We start from the raw sequence: 24064 nt of genomic DNA on the forward strand, positions 1-24064 counted from the left end.
TTGCAGGATATAAAATCAACACACAGAAATCCCTTGCATTCCTATACACTAATAATGAGAAAACAGAAAGAGAAATTAAGGAAATAATTCCATTCACCATTGCAATGGAAAGAATAAAATACTTAGGAATATATCTAACTAAAGAAACTAAAGACCTATATATAGAAAAGTATAAAACACTGGTGAAAGAAATCAAAGAGGACACTAATAGATGGAGAAATATACCATGTTCATGGATTGGAAGAATCAATATAGTGAAAATGAGTATACTACCCAAAGCAATTTATAGATTCAATGCAATCCCTATCAAGCTACCAACGGTATTCTTCACAGAGCTAGAACAAATAATTTCACAATTTGTATGGAAATACAAAAATCCTCGAATAGCCAAAGCAATCTTGAGAAAGAAGAATGGAACTGGAGGAATCTACCTACCTGACTTCAGGCTCTACTACAAAGCCACAGTTATCAAGACAGTATGGTACTGGCACAAAGACAGAAATATAGATCAATGGAACAAAATAGAAAGCCCAGAGATAAATCCACGCACATATGGACACCTTATCTTTGATAAAGGAGGCCAGAATATACAATGGATTAAAGACAATCTCTTTAACAAGTGGTGCTGGGAAATCTGGTCAACCACCAGATTGAATGAATGAAACTAGAATGAAACTAAGAATGAAACTAGACCACTTTCTAACACCATACACAAAAATAAACTCAAAATGGATTAAAGATCTAAACGTAAGACCAGAAACTATAAAACTCCTAGAGGAGAACATAGGCAAAACACTCTCTGACATACATCACAGCAGGATCCTCTATGACCCACCTCCCAGAATACTGGAAATAAAAGCAAAAATAAACAAATGAGACCTAATTAACCTTAAAAGCTTCTGCACATCAAAGGAAACTATTAGCAAGGTGAAAAGGCAGCCTTCAGAATGGGAGAAAATAATAGCAAATGAAGCAACTGACAAACAACTAATCTCAAAAATATACAAGCAACTCCTACAGCTCAACTCCAGAAAAATAAATGACCCAATCAAAAAATGGGCCAAAGAACTAAATAGACATTTCTCCAAAGAAGACTTACAGATGGCTAACAAACACATGAAAAGATGCTCAACATCACTCATTATCAGAGAAATGCAAATCAAAACCACTATGAGGTACCATTTCACGCCAGTCAGAATGGCTGCAATCCAAAAGTCTACAAATAATAAATGCTGGAGAGGGTGTGGAGAAAAGGGAACCCTCTTACACTGTTGGTGGGAATGCAAACTAGTACAGCCACTATGGAGAACAGTGTGGAGATTCCTTAAAAAACTGGAAATAGAACTGCCTTATGATCCAGCAATCCCACTGCTGGGCATACACACTGAGGAAACCAGAAGGGAAAGAGACACGTGTACCCCAATGTTCATCGCAGCACTGTTTATAATAGCCAGGACATGGAAGCAACCTAGATGTCCATCAGCAGATGAATGGATAAGAAAGCAGTGGTACATATACACAATGGAGTATTACTCAGCCATTAAAAAGAATATATCTGAATCAGTTCTAATGAGGTGGATGAAACTGGAGCCTATTATACAGAGTGAAGTAAGCCAGAAAGAAAAACACCAATACAGTATACTAATGCATATATATGGAATTTAGAAAGATGAGAACAATAACCCTGTGCACGAGACAGCAAAAGAGACACTGATGTATAGAACAGTCTTATGGACTCTGTGGGAGAGGGAGAGGGTGGGAAGATTTCGGAGAATGGCATTGAAACATGTATAATACCATGTAAGAAACGAGTTGCCAGTCCAGGTTCGATGCACGATGCTGGATGCTTGGGGCTAGTGCACTGGGACGACCCAGAGGGATGGTATGGGGAGGGAGGAGGGAGGAGGGTTCAGGATGGGGAACACATGTATACCTGTGGTGGATTCATTTTGATATTTGGCAAAACTAATACAATTATGTAAAGTTTAAAAATAAAATAAAATTAAAAAAAAAAGAGAAAGTAAAAAGACAATCTACAGAATGAGAGAAAATATTCACAGTTCTTGTAACTGATTAGACAGATATGTGTATGTGTATCCTATACACACACACATACGCATAAAACTCTTAAAATAGTAAAAGAAAATTAAACCAATTTAAAAATGGGCAACAGGAGAGGTGGGAAGATTCTTTACCACTGAGCCACTTGGGAAGTCCAAGCTAATAACAGATAGGCATGTGGAGGGAGGGAGCAAGCAGAGTACCCAGCACAACAGAACTGTAAATAGAAGTATGTGTGCATGCTCAGTCATGTCCCACTCTTTGCAACCCTATGGACTGTAGCTCACTAGGCTCCTCTGTCCATGGGATTTTCCAGGCAAGAAGACTGGAGTAGGTTGTCATTTCCTTCTTCAGGGGATCTTTCTGACCCAGGGATTGAACCCACATCTCTCATGGCTCTTGCATGCGTAGGCAGATTATCTACCACTGAGCCACCTGGGAAACTATAATCATTATTAAGGATAATCATGAGTGTTTTGGGGTTATTTCTATTTTCTTAAGAATGATGTTTTAATGGACAAAAAGAAATGTCTTGTTGGTTGAAATATCCAGAGAACAGAGCTAAATTAGTAATTTTTTAAAGATGCTGTCCTTCAATGCTTCATTTAAAAAATGCAATAGGTGGCCCAAGGAAACTATAAAGCCTCAAACTGCAACCAAATTTCAATTAAACCAAAGTTTAATTTCTGCATATTACATGAAACTTTGAGCCCAGGGAGAGAATAAATTTTCCTTTGCAATGTATAAGTAGTGCTTCTCTTACGTGCCTCAGGACACATTTAGATGAAAGAAAACACATTAAATTATTGATGTAATGATTAATCGAAAGTCCCCTTAAATTGTCTCACATACTTATAGCAAAGCCCTTTGGCCCTCTTCAGGGCCAAACTACAACTCTCACAAGTACATAAAAAAGCAGTCATGTGTACCATTTTTTTTTTTTTTTTTAAATCACACTATTGAAGTAAGCACAGTGAATGCTTAGGATGTTGGCTGGATGAAGGCTGATTTTTTTTTTTTTTCTGTGCCCTCCTTATCTAGAAATATACTCCTTTAGGTCAACAAAGAATCATTTTAGACTGAATCTCTTTAGTGTTTCAAGTAAATTCCAGTACTGTGGGTAGCTGTGTGGAGTGTACAAGTGGGATTCCTGGTGATATCAACAGTTCTGTTACTGTGAGTGTGATTTTGAAATAGCACAAATTTCAGCACAAATCTAACAAGAACCACTTACTAACCTAATCAAAAACAGACAGTAGGCCCAGTGAGAAACATAAAATCACTGCCAAGTGTGAGACTCAGGCAGGTGCATTTTTAGGGCAGGCAAAAGGGAAGAGAGATGGGAACGACAGTAAGAATGGTAGTGGTCATCATGGGTAGGAAAAAAGAAATCTTGCTGGACAGATCTTTTTATTTTTTTATTTTTTAAAGGGTGTTTATAAAGGCTGATTCTAAAAAACAAACAAACAAACAAACACGTAGGTAGCTGGATTTGGACCAGGGACTGTAGTGTACCAATCCCTGTTCTAGACTGTAAGTTAATTCCAGATGGTAAAACAATAGATTCCTGCCTTCTGTTCTGTTTATCTAAAATAAATACTCCATACTATTTTAAAAAAAGGCAGATTCTAAACCATTTAGATTAGTGCCTCCATAAATTGGAAGCTTTAAAAATATACAGATTGATAGATCCTATCCAAGAATTTAAAATAATGAAATAAAATAGATAACCAACAAGGACCTACTGTATAGCACAGGAAACTCTGCTCAATATTCTGAAATAATTAAATGGGAAAAGAATTTCAAAAAGAATAGATACATGTATATGTATAACTGAATCTCTTTCCTGTATACCTGAAATGCAATACTGCAAGTCAACTATACCCCAATATAGAATAAAAATCTTAAAAAAAAATTCAGAATCTCTAGGAAGGAGGCTCAGCCACAGGTGACTCTATGTACAGTCAGACTTTTAAACTACTGGTCTGAACACTTACATGTTTTTCCTTAAGTGCCAGCAATGTACCACTATTGTAACAACCCAGTACTGTCAGCAAATTATTTTATTCCTTCTTTCTCCAACCAAAGACGCTTTGCTGCTGCTGCTGCTAAACTGCTTCAGTTGTGTCCGACTCTGTGTGACCCCATAGACGGTGGCCCACCAGGCTCCCCCGTCCCTGGGATTCTCCAGGCAAGAACACTGGAGTGGGTTGCCATTTCCCTCTCCAATGCATGAAAAGGAAAAGTGAAAGTGAAGTCGCTCAGTCATGTCCGACTCTTTGCGACCCCATGGTCTGCAGCCTACCAGGCTCCTCCATCCATGGGATTTCCCAGGCAAGAGTACTGGAGTGGGGTGCCGTTGCCTTCTCCAATAGACCCTTTAGTAAAGATTAAAATTTACCCTGTTGGTCATGGCAGAGGACTACCCCTCCTTTCCCCTCCATTTTCCACCATCTTCTGTAGATGGGAATCAGATGTATATTTAACTCGCAACATTAGCCAGAAAGAATAATTTTGTAGTGAAAGAGAATTTCCCTATTAACCCCAAACTGTATGAAATGCTATGTTTTTAGAGTTGTCTCTGGGACAGTCATTCGCAACCTGGTGTATGGGCAGGATTTCTCAGTGTCAGCACTGCTGACATCTGAGCTGGACAATTCTTCGTGGCAGCAGGCTGGTCTATGTATTGCAGTATATTTAGTAGCATCTCTGGTCTCTAACAAATAGATGCCAGGTATGACAGAAAAATGTTTCCAGACATTGTCAAATGTCCCCTGGGAGCATAGGCAAAATTGCCCCAGTTAAGATTCACTGGTGCATAAGTTTGTAAGAATTCAGCCCATAGCAGAATTACAATATTCACACTGAACCTTCCATTTACCACACTGAGTATCATTCATTTTGACATTTATACAATGACAAATATTTCAGATTTGGCTTATGTCTAGGAGTTTAATTATATATAATATACCCTAATGCCAAGTAGAATTTTCTATTGAAGTCAGTTTCTGTGGAAGAGTCATAACTAGTTTCCTGTATTGCTTTGGGCAAAAGAGAAAAGTAAGGTCTGACACACATTCTGCAATAGATGTCTGTATAAATGGTCCTTGCTGGCTCACGCCAAGTCTCAGCTCTAGGAAAATTGTTTTGTCTGACTCACATTTTCTGTGAGTTTACTCTTTGACTAACATAGCCTTGGGGTTGGGGAAGTTGAAGTGTGTGGTGTTTTTGTTTTAAAGGCTTTTCCTGGAATTGAACACAATATTGTTGGAGAAAACCCAGTGTGGATAAAAGGAAGTCCATAAAAATATAAGGTAAAACACAAAAGTTCAAAGTCAAGAACACATCACAAAGTCCAGGGATCCCCTAACCATGCAAAGGAAATTAAGTAAATTAATCAGAAACCAGGTATTTTCAAGTTGAATTATATTAGTCAGAATATTTTTTCTCCCTTTGCTAGGAAGATCATCCAATCTCAGGAACTCAAGCTAAAAGAAAGCCTTCATTGCAAACAAAGGCAGAGTCAATACAGTTAAAAGTGAAAAGTCAGTCATGGAAAGTGAGTATATTAAAATTCCTTTGGAATTACAAGGCACTGCCCCCTGATTAACAGCACAAAAATGATGGCGCACCATTACAATTTTGCCTACTATTTGAATTATATTCTGGATAAAGTAGCAACAAGGAAGACTATTTTGACACAGCTTGGGTTCTTATAATGTCATTCTCTGCCTTCTTGTGAATATTCCATTTTTGTATAATGCTGAAGAAATCACATTTTCATTTTTCTATAGTTCATTATGGCTCATTGCTGTAGCAACTGCCAAACCAGTCAATTTGTATAAATAATAGAACAAGCTTCTATTGTCTCTCATCTGACACAGTGCCAACTAGTTGGTCTACCTTTTCCAAGAGGGAAATCATGTTTTTAAACTCTTTATCTAATTTTAATGTCCCTGGAGTTATACACAGTAAATTCTTTTGGAACACTGAACTGAGTGTATGTAGTCAAGCACTTATCCCTTTAAATTAGGTCATATAAAGACTACTGATTTCCATGTTGCCATTAGATAAAGAACAAACCCTATGTGAGTATTTGAAAGCCCAAGTGAATTTATTTTCCTTCTGATATTTTATAACAGTGGCAATTCAGTGACCTTGGTTTTTCTAAATTATCTCCCAGCACATCAATTAGTGTTTGTCTAATTCAGATTGCTGGAATAAATCACCCCTCCGTGAAGAGGAAAGAAATGGCTATCTGCTTCTTGTTTTGCAGTTTTAATTCTTAGCTTGGTTTTTGCCTTTTAGCATCATGATGGCAGTGAAAAGAACAGAAACAAACCTCTTATACTGGATACAAGTCAAAGCACCCAAAATACACAAAACAGAAACATTCAATGGTTAAAGAAGCTAAGGGTCTGTGGAAAGCAAATGTGTCCACAGCTATAGAAGCATCTTTACACACCCATATGATAGGACCTGCATGCCTGAAATTCTTAAATAGAGATTTATTCCTTTGAATAGTAATTGATCTTTCTACAAGGTCCCTTTGTTACTTTAAACGTTTTATTTGGGGGTTATTTTAGATTTATGGAAAAGTGGCCAAAACAGTACAAGAGAGCTCCCATATACTCTTTATTCAACTCCCCTAATGCTAACTTTTCACATAATCCTGGTACATTTGTCAATACTTAGAAATTAGCATTCAGATTTTTCTTATAGCAACCTCCTTCCACCCCATAATAATCCAATCCAGGATACCACATCACATGTGATAAGATTTCTTTTGTAAATATAAAAATTTCCAGGCAGTAGAATTTATTAAATTACCAACCAACTCTATTATGAGCTCATTTATTACATCAATTTTCTTCTGGAAGGAAAAGATAAAGGCAGCATAAAATCCTGGGCATGTGAGGGTACATAAAGGAATTGTGAGAGGAAGGAAATGCTGCCAAGAAAGAAGGTAACAAATCAAAACCAAAGACATTCAATTTTGCCTGGGGCAGGCCCTGTGCAGCTATGTGTAATTAGTGTCCTAAATTACTACATCTGACAAACTAATTTTCATTTGAAAGAAAACAACAAATCATTAATTATGGTAATAAGTCACGGGTTAAATCTCTGTTTGTGGATTCTACATGCTTCACGATCTGTGCCCTTGGTCAGCCACCATTTTGCTCCCTCAGCCTTTCCAGCTCTTCACTCCTGGGGGTCCTGTGTTAAGACATCTCTGATTGTTCAGCCCTGGACAGTACCACTCTCTGCCTCTGTAGAACCAATTCAGAACCAACTCTGTTATGCATGCATGCATGCATGCTCAGTTGTGTCTTGACTCTGTGACTCCAAGGACTGTAGTCTTCCAGGCTCCTCTGTCCATGGGATTTTCCAGGCAAGAATCCTGGAGTGGGTTGCCATTTCCTCCTCCCTGGGGTCTTCCTGACTCAAGGATCAAAGCTGCGTCTTCTGAATCTCCTGCATTGGCAGGCTGATTCTTTACCATGAGCCTAAATACCATTCCTCCCTGTGAGGCCCTTAGCATGTACATTCTTGTTCTGATAGCTACTTGAAAGCAGAGTTGTATTTTAAGAAGCAGCCAAGCTTTGAAGACAAATTTGGGTTTAAATCTTAGCTACCACTTAATAGTCTTAATTGTGAGCAAATTAAATAATCTTCCCATGCCTCGGTTTACTCATTTATAAAACAGAGCAATAATTGAGCCTATCTTTATTGGAGGGACTAAGTGAGAAGATCTGCATGAGTATGCAGTCGTTCCTGACACCCAGAAGATCAATATCACCCCTGTTCTTAAAACCAATCCTGGAGTTAGGCAGGACAAAGGCCACTGTTACAGAAATAGGGCCTTAGGGAACAGCTCTGATTCTTGTGAAGCCATGCTTTTCTCTGTATTTCCTTCACTGTCAGGCAGATCTGGGACCCTTTCCTCGCAGGAACATCCCTCCTTCTCTCCTTCCCACACTGTCTCACTGGACTGAAGACTTCCACCTAAGTACACGCACTAAGACCTCCTGGTTATAACGTCAGGCACTGCTCTGGGCACCAGGGCTAAAGCAGTGAACACAAGATGCTTGTTGTTCTCAAGAAGTTTACACCACAGTCTTCATAGCCAGAGTTCCAGATGCTAACCATCCTTTCTCTGCCTTCCCAGGCTGGCTACCCAGATTTGTCACTGCGCTCTAGTTACGGGAAACTCCAATGTCAGTGCTGTCCTCTTGGTCTGTTCTGTTCCCTGCCTGACTTGGAGCCTCTGGCCATTCTCTGCCATAGGGTCAGTGTCCTGAGCTTTGGTGCCAGACCTATCCCCTCCTTTCTATTTGCTTTCCACATGTCATGGGGTGCCACACATGACCACCACACTGAGTAAAGAGTTGCAATTTATAACAGCAATAAAAACATCCATGGTGTTATAACCTTACTAGTAATAATAAAGTGTCAGAAGTATCCACCTTAAGTAACTGATTTATAGATTAAAATACTTTGTATCTCCAGGTCTCTTTGATCTTGAATAGGAAACATTTGGGGAATCTCATAGCTAATGATATTCCTACTTTCAAATCATTCATTGTCTATCAATAATATGCATTTTTAAATGAAGATATCTGATTACATATGAAGCAACTATAATTAGAAATGTGGCAAAGTTATACTGTTCAACAAATTGTGCCTCTGTGGGGATAAACCCGTTCTTCTGCAGTACATGCTGCTCCATCAGTATTCCTTTCTTACCTATCTCATTTACAGCCTAAAGCCTGCTTTTAGTTTCTCTAACCACCTAACCATTTTCTACCTCAGGATCTTGGCATGTGCTGTGCAATTACATTTGGGACATTTTCTTCTACAGGCTAACTCCTGTCATCCAGATGTCTCATATTTAATGTCTTCCTCAGAGAGGCCTTCATTACCTCTCTGACTAAATCAAATTTCTTGTTACAGCTACTCATTTTAGCTTTCACTCCTCCTTTGTGGCCTTTGTCACAATTATAATTATTTTATTTGTGAGAAATATAGTGGAGTGGTTAAGAGAACAAAATTCCTGATTTAAATCTGATTTCAGTACTTATTGGGATAAATCACATGAATAAATAACAATTTCTCTGTACCTCACCAATAATAGTACCTACCTCACAGAGTTGTGGTGCATTGTTAGCTATAATAATGTGTTTTAATACAATAATAACAACAATAGTAATACAAGTTCTATGGCAAGGACCACTTCTGTTTGTTCACTCATGCATATTTATTTCTAGGGCTTGGCATAATCTATGGCACGCAGTTCATGATCAGTAAACATCTGCTGAATTACTGATACCACAAACAAAATAAATACAAATCAAGTTTCCTCTTGATCAAAGTTTATCATTTAGATAGAGGGAAAAGTTGCTTGTGGGGTTCCCTGGTGTAGTGGTAAAGAACCCACCAGTCAATGCAGGAGATGCAGGTTTGATTTCCGGGTCAGGAAGATCCTCTGGAGAAAGAAATGGCAACTCATTCCAGTACTCTTGCCTAGGAAATCTCATGGACAGAGGAACCTGGTGGGTTACAGCCCATGGGGTTGCATAAAGTTGGACATGACTTGCGACTAAACAACAAAAGTTCCTTGTGTGTGAAATTAAGTAAGAAAATAAAGGCAAAGGCAACATAAAAGATCAAAAACTTTCACAAGTTCAGGAAGGAAAAAAGTAGGGGACACGATTTATTATACTCAAAATCTAGCCACAGGTTCTTGAAAAATACTTTTTAGAAGGAAAAAATAAAAATGATGTGTTAAAAATTATCATTTTCAGTAACAAAATATAACAAGGTGTGATCAAATAAACAGAAGTAAAATTGGTATTTACCTTATATGATATATGCATATATTCTTTAACAGGTATATGAGGATATTCAAATACTAAGACCATAAAGGAAAATATTAAAGGAATACTACTGTAAAACAAACCATAACCCTCTAATTGACCTTTTTCTATAAACTTGGATTTTCACATATTGGATTTAGTCTTAGACTAAGGCTAAACAGAATTTAAATTAAATATACAAGCACCATAAAAGTCACATAAATTCAAGATCAGATGAGATCAGATCAGTCGCTCAGTCATGTCCAACTCCTTGCGACCCCATGAATCGCAGCACGCCAGGCCTCCCTGTCCATCACCAACTCCCAGAGTTCACTCAGACTCATGTCCATTGAGTCAGTGATGCCATCCAGCCATCTCATCCTCTGTCATCCCCTTCTCCTCTTGCCCCCAATCCCTCCCAGCATCAGAGTCTTTTCCAATGAGTCAACTCTTTGCATGAGGTGGCCAAAGTACTGGAGTTTCAGCTTTAGCATCATTCCTTCCAAAGAAATCCCAGGGCTGATCTGCTTCAGAATGGACTGGTTGGATCTCCTTGCAGTCCAAGGGACTCTCAAGAGTTTTTTCCAACACCACAGTTCAAAAGCATCAATTCTTCGGTGCTTAGCCTTCTTCACAGTCCAACTCTCACATCCATACATGACCACAGGAAAAACCATAGCCTTGACTAGATGAACCTTTGTTGGCAAAGTAATGTCTCTGCTTTTGAATATGCTATCTAGGTTGGTCATAACTTTCCTTCCAAGGAGTAAGCCCAAATGTAAAATTTTGAGAAGCATTTTGTTTAGTAGCAAAGGATAATACTAGCACTGTGCATTAAATCTCTAAGAAAATAAACTAAGCTTCTAAGTAACAACATAATTGCAAGTCTCCTTATGAAATCAGACCGCCAGTTCCATTTAAATGCTTGGATTGGCTTCAGGAGTAGGTATATAACTACATCTGAAATATCCAATCAGGGATTTAAAAAGTGCACCTTTCATACAAAGTGTAGATACAAGAATTCCTTCAATGCTTATTTTACTGAACAAAAACAAAGCCTCCAAAGTAACCATGGTCACAATAAAGCTATTTTAAAAATGCTGCCACTTTTTAAGATGAAGTAAACCAATACTATTTGCTTCACATGGTAATATATCCTATCATGTTATTTTCATATTTCTAATCAATTTGTAGTATGAACATTCCCAGGCCCCATTTCCAAGTGAATTTAAATTTGGATCAAAATGGAATGATCACAGATGTATGAACAACAAAGTTTTGAGTCTCTCTTGTGGGTTAAAAAAAAAGTTAGCGAACTTCTTTTTTTTTCTAAAACTGTTTCCAGATTTATGATTATAGCATTGAAATACTCCATCTTTATTCCTATCAAACTCACACTTTAAAAACACATTTCCAGTTGCTGCTTTTCCCTTGCCATTTCACTAAAGTCATTTATCTTTTTGTTCATAACAGTGATTCACAATGATAATGATTAAAACACCTATTAATATATCTAGCACTTTTAACTCATCTTAACTCTTTACTTATCCCATTCATTGCTTTCACTTAATGCTTCTTCATATGCTAGGTGTCTTTCTTACACTTAGTGTTAGTCTTCATATAATAAACACTTAGAGGTTGGAGATCAGGTGATTAACAAACTATGAAATAACAAAAGACACCTGATAGAAGTGATGATAATTGAAAAATTATGAGAATAACTCCATGACTTTGCCTAGTGCTCCATCAGTTGACTCCACAAATATCCTTTGGCACCATCTAGATGTAAGGATTTATGCTATGTTCTATGGGGGACAGACAGATATTTTGGTCATCCGATGTGAACAGCTGACTCATTCATTGGAAAAGTCCCTGATGCTGGGAAAGACTGAGGGCAGAAAAAGAGGGCATCAGAGGATGAGATGGCTGGATGGCATCACCAATGAAATGGACATGAACTTAGGTAAACCTCAGGAGATGGGAGGGACAGAGAGGCCTGGCATGCTGCAGTACATGGGGTCCCAAGGAGTTGGACACGACTGGGTGAATGAACAAGAACAAATGGGGGATAAATACCCAAACCTTGTTAAATTACTTAAAGACTGCGGCTTGATATCTAGCTTCTAAGGCTAGAAGGAACTTAGAGACATGCAGAATTTTCCAGGAAGTTCTGCAGATTATAATGGGTGAAGATTGTTATGAGACTTGATGACAACCTTGACTCTTACATTTCCAAGACAACAGGAATGAGCAAGATTACATACCTCAGGATGCTGTCATTTTTTTCCTCTGCTCCTCTCCTAGCAACAGATGCAGTTAAAAGAAATGCTTTAGAAATTGGGGTTCATTTTTAAAAGGTGGAAATTTTTATAAAGGGTGAAATTGCACCCAAAAATATCTCAGGGCTATGAAAACCATTGAGAATCTTTGAGTTCTGTGTCTAAGATCTTCAAATGATGTGTAATCGGAAAGGAGCCCTACATCACATAATTTTCACCTTCACTCCTTCCAAGGGAGAAAGTCTATCATACCCATTTATTTCCCCTTCTTGTAAGGGAAAAGATTTCCTACTGTTGGAATATTTTAAAAGTATTCATATTTTTATCTTTGAGACTTGTTTCTTTATTGCCAGTATAGCAAAAGTTGATCCATTTTGGGGTTAATAAAAAGGTTATTTCAAGGATATATAAGAATAACTCTAAATTATGTCTAAATCAACCATCATGACTGATAATGAAGCCAAAACATTAATGAAGCAAAATCTCAAATTTCATCAGAAGTTGCTGGACACATTATCTATTTCAAATAGAATGTCACTAAATAGTGATCTGAAAAGAAACCCATAATTTATGCTCTGAATCTCTGACAAATTAGGAGTAATGCCTCTTATACTATGCAGGTCACAGCCTGTCAGGTAAACATTTCTTACTGTGTGGCAGCAACAGTGCATATATTAGTTATGTAAATGTGAAATCTACACACAATTTCCAGGTTAGAATATGTTTAAAGAATATGGTCATAAATAATGTGAAGTTATACCAACCCTAATTCTGCAATGTCGGGGCATCCACAAATTATTTGTAAGGAATAAGAAGCAAATTTTTTAGACAGATCTAATGAACTAATACATGATGTCACTAAGAAATAATACAGCAGCTAGTAACAGTTTATTTCTTGCTAACAAATGAAACTCCTAAATCTTAAATGTTGGTGCAATGACAAGTTAGAAAACAGCATCCCAAGTTACTCAGTGCAGGGTGGCTCTTCATAACTCATTTATCTCTATTCTTTTATGAAAATCACATCCAGCCAAAACATTTTTAATTTGGAAGAATGAACAAATGATTGTGGATGAAAGAGCAATTATTCCTGATCCAGCGGTCTAGAGGAGACTTGTCTTTCACGAAGGAATTTCAGGTTGAGTAAAATAACACATCAGGGTCAAGGATCAATTCAAAGTCTAAGGAAAAAAAAATCTAGATTCTATCCTTGGTTTTATAACTAACAGTCTGGGTTAATGAATCCACGCAAGTGATAACAGTATAACCTGTCCAAGCCCCAGAGTCTTCATCTGTGAAATGGAAGCAATAGCTGGCCTGCCTAATCTCACAGGTTGAGATGGATATCAAATAAGGCAAACAATATGAAAGTGTTTTGTAAGTAGTAGAAGACTCAATACATGTAGAAAAGTAAAATGTAATTTCCCAAGAATCAATGTTTTTTTTTAACCAACTCTAGGTACATGAGTATGCATGGCATATGAATACATAAGGTGGACATATAATGCATAAAAGCATATGAAAGGCATATGTGCTTTCAAATTTGTAAAACGGTCAACAGTTGAACTTGGCCTCAATTTTCAATGTTCCATTCCTCTCGTCTGAGTATTTAAAACAATGTACCAAGGTGTGTGCTGGAGAAAGGAGTGGGTCCACCCCCCATATTCTCCTGAATACACCAGCCAGCTTCCAGAAATTTTGATTTTTATTAAATATTTTTAAAATTGAAGTACAGTTAATTTACAATGTTGTGCTAGTTTCAGGTGTACAGCAAAATGATCCAGATACACACACACACACACACACACACACTTTTTCAGATTCTTTTCCATTATAGGTTACTGCAAAATACTTAATATACTTCCCTACGCTAAACAGTAGGTCCATGCTGTTTATTTTACATACAGTGGTGTGTATATGCAACCCCAAACTCCTAATTTATCTCCCCTGCCATACCCTTTGGCAATCATGAATTTGTTTTCTGTGTCTATGAGTCTATTTATGCTTTGTAAATTTATTTCTACTATTTTTTTAAGATTCCACATGTAAGTGATATCACATGATATCTTTCTTTCTCTGTCTGACTTACTTCACTTAATATGATAAACTCTAGGTCTAATCTAAGGGTTCTTCTATTAACAGTAGCCACTGGTCTGATGGTGGCTTAATCTTGGGGGTGTGCAGATTGTTCACATTTTCCTAGGTCATAGACTCTTTAAACTTGTCAAAATGTGCTTTAATTGCTGACATATCCAGTTTTAAAATGAATAATAAGCCAAAATGGTTGGATTTTTACTTAAGGGATATGAGGATATGGTCATAGAGGTGTTTAGAAAAATGCTGGACAAGCAAGGAGGAGCTGGAAGGGAGAATGGAATGTTTAACCAAGGGCTTTCTTTATCAGATATTCCAAGGGGATGAATACTGACTCACTATCATTTATATATATATTTTTTAACTCAAAAGAGAAAATGTGTGGAAGAAAACACATGGATTTTGAGTTGCTGAATAAGGAGTAATCAAGGTTATATATCTTCAGGAAGTTTTTACCCATCCTGAAAAAAATGCCCTATTTATTGTTAAATAAAATACAGTATGTATTCTTACAGAAATTTAAACAAAATAATGCTTAGTTTTTCATATGAGAAGGTCATAATACTACAAAATGTATTTGAAAAATAGAGAAAGAACCAAATATTTCACTAATGTCTGAGATAAGTGCTGGATAACCAGTGTATCTATGTATAGTTATTGGAGAAAGGGGAAAGGGGACCTCAGTTAAGCTCACTGGTTAAAGTACTTATCCTGGTATCAAGATGGAATGGAGCTCCCTGTAAGTACTTTTTAAAAGACAGTCATAAAATACAATTTATCTCTTTCACATTCTAAAACAAGGAAGAAAAATAAACAGTGAACTGAATAACCATCAAGAGAATCTGAAAAATAAATTGCCTCTTATTTAAATAAAAATAATAACCACTGCAACTAAATTTTGAAGAGTCAGTATAACCTCTTCAGGATAGGTTAAGTCGGGAAAAGTGTCTCTTCCTTACTATCCTAACATCCATGCTCATTCACTAACAAGTATTTACTGACACCCACTGTGTTACAGGCTCCATGCAAATGCTAGAGAGAGAAAGACAAATAATACACAGCTTTCAAGTGAATGACGTCACTGATTAATGGAGAGAGACACATGAAATGACAACGAAGTAAGTGCAATGGCAGCTCAAAAGAAGGACTTCTAGCCTGAATGGTGAGAATAAGAGGTGACATCCAGATTTAGTTATAATTGGTAACTGAGAAGTTGTCAGATTTTAAGGATGGTGAATTGAATGCTTACATTAATATCCACTCCTTCCTGAAACCTCCCTAAAGTACAGTAAAAGATTTTTGAAAAAGGCAAAATCCCGAAGACCCAAGAAGACAGGAGAGGTGACAAAAACATCAAAATTTGAGATACTGGAAAGCAGATGAATGAGCTGCAACTAACCTAGAACACACCAAAACACTGAATGTGAAGCCAGCAATGGGTAGGCTGAAAGAGACTCAGAAATTAGTATCACCAGATTCCCTCTGATGTTAGAGACCCTTTGTTGAAGTCTGTTTAAGAAGCTTCCTTTAAGAGTTCCTCTCTTCAGTTCGAGGTAGCTCAGTGACAGGCCCTCATCACACCTGCAAGACTGGACGTTTATTCTCCAGAAACTCCAGGCACATTTGAAGGCAGACCACCACAAAGCAAATAGAAATAAATAAAAGTTTACACACTAAGTGAGATCCCCAGACTCCTTTATTGGTTCACAGAAGACTGGAAACTAGATATATACCCTTCCTCAGGTGATTGGAACATCTCTTTTGGAAACTCTGTCTTGCCCAAAAGAAATATCTAAAGATACTAATATCTGAGATCCTCAAGCAATCAGCCAAGCCAGACCAACCCATAGTGAGGACAACTACTTTTGAAAGAAAGGCCACCCTTTCTCATCACTACCTCTATCCCTCCTCACTTGTCCAACAGAATTTCCTAATGATTTTGTAGGGTCTTATAACTAAAAATCACTGGACTTTTAAGGAAATTCTTTATTATGAAAGAAGGACTGAAACAAACCAGCAGGCAAAAATTAAAAAGTAAAGATTACACAGGATACAAATTTTAAAAAAATGGTGCAGCTAAAATATTTCTATAAAAAATAAATACTCAAAAGGCAAACATAATAGAAATTTGAAATATTATAGCAGAGCTGAAAGACCAATAAAGGATTTCGAAGATAAAGCTGAGGACATCACTCAGTTCAGTTCAGTCACTCAGTCGTGTCTGACTCTTTGCGACACCATGAATCGCAGCACGCCAGGCCTCCCTGTCCATCACCAACTCCCAGAGTTCACTCAGACTCATATCCATCGAGTCAGTGATGCCATCCAGCCATCTCATCCTCTGTCATCCCCTTCTCCTCCTGCCCCCAATCCCTCCCAGCATCAGAGTCTTTTCCAGTGAGTCAACTCTTTGCATGAGGTGGCCAAAGTAATGGAGTTTCAGCTTTAGCATCAGTCCTTCCAATGAACACCCAGGACTGATCTCCTTTAGAATGGACTGGCTGGATCTCCGTGCAGTCCAACGGACTCTCAAGAGTCTTCTCTAACACCACAGTTCAAAAGCATCAATTCTTCGGCGCTCAGCTTTCTTCACAGTCCAACTCTCACATCCATACATGACCACGGGAAAAACCATAGTCTTGACTAGACAGACCTTTGTTGGCAAAGTAATGTCTCTGCTTTTGAATATGCTGTCTAGGTTGGTCATAACTTTCCTTCCAAGGAGTAAGTGTCTTTTAATTTCATGGCTGCAATCACCATCTGCAGTGATTTTGGAACCCCCCAAAATAAAGTCTGACACTGTTTCCACTGTTTCCCCATCTATTTCCCATGAAGTGACGGGACCAGATGCCATGAATTCTTAGTTTTCTGAATGTTGAGCTTTAAGCCAACTTTTTCACTCTCCTCTTTCACGTTCATCAAGAGGCTTTTGAGTTCCTCTTCACTTTCTGCCATAAGGGTGGTGTCATCTGCATATCTGAGGTTATTGATATTTCTCCCGGCAATCTTGATTCCAGCTTGTGCTGGAATCCAGCATCTCTCATGATGTACTCTGAATATAAGCTAAATAAGCAGGGTGACAATATACAGCCTTGACGTACTCCTTTTCCTATTTGGAATCAGTCTGTTGTTCCATGTCCAGTTCTAACTGTTGCTTCCTGACCTGCATATAGGCTTCTCAAAAGGCAGGTCAGCTGGTCTGGTATTCCCATTTCTTTCAGAATTTTCCATTGTTGATTGTGATCCACACAGTCAAAGGCGTTGGCATAGTCACTCAGAAGGTAGAGCAAAAAGACAACTAGGTAGAAAGAAAAGCAAAAAGTAAAGAAAACGAGAGGATTGTACAAAATGTCAAACGTCATGATAGAGGCATACCAGAAACAGAGTAGAGAAAATGGGGATAGGAATAGGACAGATTCTCAGTAACATAATTCAATAGAATTTCCTAGTCCTGAAGAGCAAGCATTTGCATATGGAAGAGCCCACTGAGGTTCTAGCAGAATGAATAAAAACAAAGCCATAATAGTCTACAGCATCATGAAATTCCACAAATTCTACAAGTAATATAACTTTGTAAAGAACAAAACTTTTCTTAGAACGGATGAAGAATCAGAATGGCCTTGGTCTTCTCAAGCTATACTCAGGGCTAGAAGGTACTGAAAATCCTCTTCCAATCCTGAGGGAAACATTTTCATTGGAGAATTCTATACACAATCAACCTATCAATCAAGAAGTAGAATTAAGACATTCTCAAACCTACAAAGTCTCAAAACCCTTTTTCCTACTCAAGAATTTACTGGAGGATGCTATCTTTCAAATAACAAATCAATAACAATGACAGAAGTTTAAGAGGCTGCAGGGAATATATCATGAAAGAGGAATAGTAAAATAAAGAAAACTAGAGAAGCAAAGTGAGAGAGATAATGAGGAGATCCCAGGGTACCGGCTGTGCAGCCCTCCCAGAGAGTGGCCAGTGCAGATTAGAACAGGCTACCCCAGGGACAGGGGAGCCTGGTGGGCTGCCGTCTATGGGGTCGCACAGAGTCGGACACGACTGAAGCAACTTAGCAGCAGCAGCAGCAGGAGGCTACAGGAAAGAGTCTTGGGAAGTTTAAGTGGATGGAAAACCTAATAGGTTCAAATGTGTTGAGAGAACTAGCGGAGATAGAAATACTTAGAAAAGAAAGCAAATAAAAAACAAGGAAATTATTAATTCTGGGGAAATAAACTTGAGCAGGGAAGGAAATTACAGTGCAGTATATGACAGTTCTGAATGGTATTTACATAATCAATATTATAGACTATTTATATTGATCCAACCAAAATCACAAAATAACATCCAGACTCCCATTGCAAAAAATCAAGAGATAATACCTAAAACTGGAAAATGAAGCACTGGCAAAATAAGCATGTTATGTAGAGATATAGAAGAAAATTCTGAAAGAATCAGCTAAAAAACGATCCCTGTTGTCACCATGGACAGCAGAAACATGCACACACGTGCACATGCACAGACACACAGTAGAATATGTGACATGAATGCCTTCATCGGTAAGCAAAACCCGATTCATATTTTCTTTAACATTTTTTCTATTGAGGTAAAAGTCACATAATATAAAACAGACTATTTTAACCGTATTTAACTATACCGGTCAGTGGCACTAAGCACATTCATACTGTTGTGTAACTCTCACCATTATCCAGCTCCCAAATCTTTCACCTTCCTAAACTGAAACTCTATCCCCATTAAACTATGCCCCCCACCCCACTACCCCCACCCCTGGCTCCTGACATCTACCAATGCACTTTCTGACTCTATGAATTTGACTATTCTAGGTACCTTGTATGTGCTAATTTGCTTCAGTCATGTCCGACTCTGTGCGACCCTGTGGACTGTAGCCTGCCAGGCTCCTCTGTTCATGGGATTCTCCAGGCAAGAATACTGGAGTGGGTTGCCATGCCCTTCTCCAGGGGAATCTTCCCAACCCAAGGATCAAACCCACACTGTCTACATCTTCTGCACTGGCAGACTGGTTCTTTATCACTTATGCCACCTGGGAAGTCCATCTTGTAAAAGCAGAATCAAATAATATTCGCACCTAATGTATATTGGAATGCATTCTTGAGGTTAACTTAATATATGTCCTACTTGCATTTTTTAAAGCCACTACAAGTCAGATTTTCTCTTATGAGTAGTAGAACCTACTCTTAAATGATAGAATTCCAGGAATCATATATTTTCTGATTGATACTGTTTATAGAAATATACTACTTTTTAAATAAATTCTTTATCTCACAGTTCATACCAGAAGGAACTACTTTGATTATCTTGCTGTTACCAATTCCTTTTCTTTAGTAATTTTAGTAATTTTCCCCTCCAAAACACCTATTCCTCAGTTCTCCAGTGTTGCTTTCTTTGCCCTCTGCTGACATGCCCTGGGCCCCCTCTGCTCTCCTGTGTGCATTTACTCTGCCCTTTGCCCTAAGCATTATGAAATCAATTACTTATTACACTACTAAGTAATGTCATTTCCTCTCATCCTTTTGTCAGTTGGGCCTTGAAAGCAATAGCTCATCCATCTTCTTTTCAGAGCAAGGCCCAAATAAGTAGGTCTTAAAATCATCACGACCTCAAGCTAGGTCTAATCAACTGTAACCAGAGGAAGGAGGAGAAGACATTTGTGTCAGTTTCTTGCATATGTTGGAATTATTTTCTTTGGCAGGAACATATCACATTCTTTCTTTGTGACAGTCTGCAGAGCTGATCACAGGGCTCCACAGCGGGCCAGTGACGAGGCTCGACAGCCTGGCAATCTCACCATTACCCCAGCACCCTGGTAGCAGCACGGCTGGAGTCAGATTACCCTTCTCTCCAGGAGAAAAAAAATCATGTCTTCTGCATGGATTACAGTGCATTCAGAGTGTTTGGTTCAAAGAATAAATATCAAGCACTGCAGCAAGGATAACAACAATGCCAGGAAAATTCTCCTGACACTAGGAGAGTTCATTTTTGTCACTTTTTTTTTCTTTTTAGGAAACTGACATATCTGGACTTCTATATTCTGTATAGTTGTTTTCTTTCAAACAAGAAGGGGACTGACTTTCCTTACAGCATATTAACATGTGGTATTTTCCTTTTCTTGGGCTAGACTAATAGCTTATTAGACTAAAGGCTTATTTTCTCATAGTTATTTTAAAAGTTATTACTGAAAAGAAATCTTAAGGCTTAAAATAAAAAATATTTTGACACGGCATGAATGTTCACTTATTCTATTTTTTAAAAACATTTTGCAACATAAGATTAAAAAATAAATAGTAGTTATTAATTGATATTGAACTACTTAAATAATATATAAGAATTACAAACTTGAAGTAACTGTTCTTTCATTATAGCTCTCTCAGTATTACTTTCAAAAATATATCCCACTGGTGGGACAACAATAGAAACCAATCATACCTAAATAAAAATAAATTGCATTTACCTGAAAAATGGCATAGTGTATAGCAACCTATTATTTTTACCTGGTGCATACAGCCATACAGAAAAGCTTGGGTTTAATCACAAGAGGTACTGTGAAATACATCTGTGACATCCTCTAACCTAACTCACGCCTACATGAGAGATTGGTACATCTTATGAATTAAACATAAGTCCTGATTTATGTTCAGTTATCCCTCATATCAAAAACTACAGTAGCAGAGCTGTGTCACTGTGAATTCATTTAATGATATTGATGAGACAGCCAGCACAGACACTGAAAAGTAACCGCCAGTGCACAGCACAGCCCTATAAATCACTCCCAAAGAGTGCCTGAGCAGTAAATAACAAGTCATTAATTCACTGTAAGTTATGCTAAGAAGCTCAAACTACATATGTAGCAGGTTGTAAATAAATGCCTCTGGTACAATATTTGGAACAGGCAATGTTTGGTATTAAAACAATTTTTTATAAGAGCAAAAATTCATTGAGCAGAATTAATTCATTGTGAATTTCCCTTGGCAGACATAACACAATTAAAAAAAAAAATCAACCCTAAAACTTCTTTCATCAGAGGGAAACACATTTCACGTATTAAAATCCAATAGAACTTTTTTTAGTGCCCCAAATTATGAGTCTATCCAGTGAATGATTCTGCCATAAAGCGCTTGAATGAGCTAACAGCATTTCTGTGAGGAATAAGCTGGTGACAATGAGGCTAGTTATTCAAATGGTTTGCCTTGTTGCCTCTACAGGACCAGTAGAAAATAGATAAAAATTAGCCATTTTGCCTTCTTAGGTGCATCAGAAAACACTGAGTTCAAGTGAGTTTCACTAACCTCTTCACCCCCCACCAGTTTCCACCTCATGAGGAACCCTCGCCCTCAGCTGCTCTCTCTCCCCAGGTCCTCAGAACAAGTCCTCTAGCTGCCCAAGGGGACACCATCTGGCCCCACCTAGCCCTTCCAACCTTTGTACAGATTCCCCAGTGCCACACATTTGTCTGTCCTGCCTCCTCTACTCAGACTCCTGCCCCTGCGACTTGGTTGCTAAAGAATGTTTCAAACAAATTCATTTCCAGATTTATTCTTCCCAGGCAACTAGTATACAATTTAATGGGAACAGTTGGAACAGCAACCTAACCAAAAGTGGTGGATCTTAAAGATGAAAATCTCATGCACTATTTCAGACAGGTAAGGGATGTATTTTGAAGGAAAAGAAGTCTTTTTTTTTTTTTTTCATTTTGTAGCTGGCTAGCACTGGATTTTCCTGGGCTGTAGTATATGTGCATACATATAATACAGACTAATCTTTCCCTTTTCTTACTGCTTTGTAATCTGTAATCAAGGAACTCTAAATGAGGTCTCATCAGCAAAGAGTGTTAATCTGATGCTATTATATAGTATTTGAATACAAGGGTCCTAGATATAGTAGCATTTTAACTATATTACATTTCAAGCTTATGTCTAATGTTCAGTTTAACATCACTTAAGGCTTCTTTTATCATCACTGCATTCTAATTCAAACTTATCTAATGTTAGTGTTTAAAATGACTTCCTCTATAGATACATCTGCTTGCATTTTTAACGTTCAATTTTATCGCTCTTATTTCCAGACTATCTTCTAACATTCTCTAGGGACGTTTTGAATTTTTTCTTCTCACTGGTATTTAGTAACAAGCACTTCATCATTTAGCATCATCTAAGAATTTAATTAACTTGCTGTTTTCTCTTTTTTCAGGTCAATAATGAGGATGTTAATATAGATGTGACATTAGTCCCCCTGGAAGGTCACTGGAAACCTGTTCTCTTGCTATACACGTGGCTAATTATCCTCTACGATTCTCTGACCAGTTGTTCTGTTTATTGTTATGTGATAACATCCACATCCTTGTCAATTTGAAGTAAAACTGCATGTTTAACTGAGAAAAGATAATAGCCAACAGACAATGCTTTATGTCTTTATGATTACTGACACCTAGGAGTATCAAGGAGGCATATACTGAAGCAATTCTTCATGATTTTCCCTAAATGAATTAGGAAAATGCTAAATAGAAGTAACTTTGTCTCCAGATAAGGAAACTGAGGCAAAGAAGTCAATGACATGAGAACTTAACATGTCAATCTGATTGTCTTTACTTTTTTAAAGCAGGGATACATAGTATTTTTAAAAGCCATACTTGTATGTGCTTCCCAGGTGGCGCTAGTGGTAAAGAACCCACCTGTCAATGCAGGAAAGCAAGAGACACAGGTTTGATCCCTGGGCTTGGAAAATCCCCTGGAGGAGGGCATAGAAACCCACTTCAGTATTCTTGCCTAAAGAATCCCATGGACAGAGGAGCCTGGCAAGCTACAGTCCAGAGGGTCACACAGGGTCAGACACGACTGAAGCAACTTAGGACACATGCATGTATGCATATACATGTACACAAAATGCTTCATTATTTAAATATGGTTGGAAAATTGGATTTTCCACGTAAGTAAAATCTCCATATGAGTTCAGAAAACTGAAGGTGATGCCATGAGCATAGTAATAAAATCTTACACATGGAATACAATTAATATATCAGTAAGAAGGTCTCTAAGGAAAGAAGGAAGACTTGAAGATCTCCTTTCCCTGTATTTTTCTCATCTTTTTTCCTGTATTTTTCTATTATAACATGCCAGTTTTGACTCCTTCAACGAATCAGAAGACCATGTCTTTTTCTTTTATTTAAAATTTTCTTTTCTCCCTTTTCTCCAAATAGTGGTTTTCCTAAACACTCAATACTTCTTAATCAATTTATTAACCATTACCATATAAGTAGACTCCATACTATATTTTATAGTAAGCCTTTTTCTTCTTTTCTTGCTCACTTGTTCTACATTTACATATAGTAACAATCAACTTTGTGTAGTCATTGGAAAAGCATCAATTAAGGGCTCATATTAGCCCCGGCTAAACCTGAGTTGCAATCCTGCCTCTTACTAGCTATATAAACTAGCTGTGTAATGAGAATGCTATTAAGTACCCCAAGCCTCTAATTCCTCATCTGTAAAATAGGGATAATAATACAGCTTATTTCATAAAAGTGCTATGAAATTAATTAAGAATGAGGCAAAGAACCTACCGTAGTAGATGGCACACAGAGAGATACCTAGGGAATCATATGTTCTTAAATAAAAATAAGGATGGATAATCTGACAAAAGATTTTTTTCCCTAATTTGGAAGTTTGTTCTGATGGACTGTTAACAAATGAAGATTAAATCCTATATTTTTATGAGTTTATATAGGAAACTCATAATTATATATATAT

The 24064-nt window shown here is 37.6% G+C and overlaps 1 protein-coding gene across 2 annotated transcripts in view; it reads right to left on the reverse strand.

Moving 5' to 3' along the window:
• RELN (reelin) overlaps positions 1-24064 on the reverse strand; it is a 558072-nt gene that overhangs the window by 347979 nt on the left and 186029 nt on the right. The gene's annotated exons all lie outside the window — the stretch shown is intronic.

Source organism: Bos indicus, chromosome 4 (genome assembly GCF_029378745.1).
Source record: "Bos indicus isolate NIAB-ARS_2022 breed Sahiwal x Tharparkar chromosome 4, NIAB-ARS_B.indTharparkar_mat_pri_1.0, whole genome shotgun sequence".
Lineage (NCBI taxonomy): Eukaryota > Metazoa > Chordata > Mammalia > Artiodactyla > Bovidae > Bos > Bos indicus.